The sequence below is a fragment of the Alexandromys fortis genome, unplaced genomic scaffold (genome assembly GCF_014885135.2).
Source record: "Alexandromys fortis isolate MF-2015 unplaced genomic scaffold, M_Fortis_MF-2015_v1.1 scaffold_144, whole genome shotgun sequence".
NCBI lineage: Eukaryota > Metazoa > Chordata > Mammalia > Rodentia > Cricetidae > Alexandromys > Alexandromys fortis.
The window spans coordinates 238,848-241,330 of NW_026068021.1; positions in this window are offsets into that span (position 1 = coordinate 238,848).

Below are 2,483 nucleotides of genomic sequence, written 5' to 3' on the forward strand. Positions count from 1 at the left end.
AGACAGACAGAAGAGAAAGACAGGGAACTATCTGTCCTGCCCCTGGAGCCTTGAGCTCGCTACCAGGTCCTCTGGAAACTGTAACACCAAAGGTGCGGTTCCTGAGAACACAGTCCTCCAAACCTTGTCCTTTACCTCACTCTCCAGAGGGAGAAGGTGACAAGCAGAGAAGGTGCTCTGCCCTCTCTCGTGACCTGGGACAAACGCTTTAGGCTCACCTGAGTCAGCCGTGTCACTGTAAGTCGGGATGAGAGTGGGAGCCATGCCACAGGAGTGATGGTCATAATAACTGACATGCGACAATTATCAATCCAGAGCTAACACCACGCTGGGCCTGAGTCCTAGGTGGTCAGTAGCGTAAACAGATGTCCTGGGCACTGCCTGACTTGGTGCAAAACTGTGATGTGGGGTGAGGGCACTTGTTTGGGAATGAGGCCTGTGCCCATGGGGTAAGACCTGTGTAATGTGAGTGATGCCTGTGTCCCGTGGGTGAGCCTGTGCCCAGTGGGTGAGCCTGTGTCCCGTGGGTGAGGCCTGTGTCCTGTGGTTGAGGTCTGTGCCCGGTGGGTGAGGCCTGTGTCCCGTGGGTGAGGCCTGTGTCCTGTGGGTGAGCCACGGCCTGACTCCTCACTGAGTGCTTTACCGCTGTCGGCATAGAAAAGGTTACTTCAGGGCGGAGGCACCGGGTCTGTTTCCCGCACCACAGTCAATGAAGTCACACGGTGCGATTACCTTCGGGTCAGCTGTGGTGTGATATTACACCTCAGAAATTAACCAGCGCTTGGGTTGGCGAGAGGGCCCAGTGGGTAGGGGGGCTTGCTGCCAAGCCTGGCAAAATAAATTCATTCTCTAGGACCCACATGAGAGACGAAAGACTTCTCCAAGTTGTACTCTGACTCCACATGTGTGCTGTAGCCCACGTGCACCTACACGTGCACACACACACACCTCTGCACACACACCTCTGCACACACATCTGCACAAACACACACCTGCACACACACACACTTTAAAAATAAAGATAAACTGGTGATAAAAATCGGGGCTCTTCTCACTGAACAGCCACTGCTACCCCACACCACTGTAAACCTTCCCCACTGAGTGACTGCTGCCATCATCCGTCATCCTTTGCGAGTGCCCCCCAGACACATCCCAGGTCCCTGTCCATTTGGCTGCTGCCTGGACAACTAGGCCCCTTGGCTGTTCCTGAGGACAGCTCCCTTCCCAGCATCCCTCTCAGAACAAAGCAAAGCCAGAATCTCCAAACTCTTTCTCCTTTCCTTTTCTTTCCTTCCTTCCCTTCTTCCTTCCTTCCTTCCTTCCTTCCTTCCTTCCTTCCTTCCTTCCTTCCTTCCTTCCCTTCTTCCTTCCTTCCTTCCTTCCTTTCTTCCTTTCTTCCTTCTCTTCTTTCTCCTCCTCTTCCTCTTCTTCCTCCTCCTCCTTCTGTTTGTTTATTGAGACAGGATTTCTCTGTTTAGCTCTGGCTATCCTGAAGACCAGGTTGGCCTTGAACTAACAGAGATCCGCCTGCCTCTGCCTCCCATTGCTGGGATTGGACTGGAGATTCAGCCAGCACACCCAGCTGAATCTCCAAATTCTTTTGTGGCTCCCATTTGCCCTCAGTACACCAAAGCTTCAAGTTCCAGCAAGGCCAGCCACTGCCAACTTTGCTCTCTCTATCACCATCCAGACTGCCATACAGACACACAGCACTGTTCCTGGGAGCCTGGCTTCCAGTGCCCTAATGTTTCAGCCTTCTTCAGGATGCTGAATCCCAAGCTAAGCAGCCCGAAGGCCCCTGCTTCTACTTTCCTGAAACCGGACGCATGGCTGCCGCTTATGTCCCTTAGGTTGAGAGTCAATAAGGGCATGTGTTTCGGGGAACAAAATCAGAGCAGACTGGTAGGCGTGGAAAAGTGGGAGTGTTGGGTGGATCTGGGCTGACCAAGAGCAGTGGTTGGAGGCCAGGTCAGCCGTTCCCACTAGTCCTTCCAGGTTGTTAGGGAGAGGTGGACGGTCGCGTCCACTTCACAGTTTGCTGTATTACTATTGTTTAGAGACAGGGACTCAAGTAGCCTAGGCTAGCCTCCAACTTACTACATATGGAGATGACCTTTCTTTACTCTGCCTGTTGGGATTACATACACCACAGCACTTTTATGTGGTGTTGGGGTTTGAGCGCAGAGCATGCTAGGCAAGAACACTAGCCTGCTGTTGCCTTTTAAGACTGGACTATGGAGTGTGAGCCTTTCGTATTTTGAACCCTCCCCCTCCCTTCCTGCTCACGTAGGGCTGAGCTCCACCCTCTCTTCGTTCTTGTTCTTGCTGTTTTGCTGGACCCTTTCCCTCAACTGGCAGGATAATCGGATGTTTGCAGTGGTAGAAATATGAGCCCTGAGCATGGCTGGCGGTGGAGACAGCCCCCAGACTGGGGAATGGGGGGGGGGGGAGCATGGTTGGGTTGGCAGAAAGAGTTTATCTCG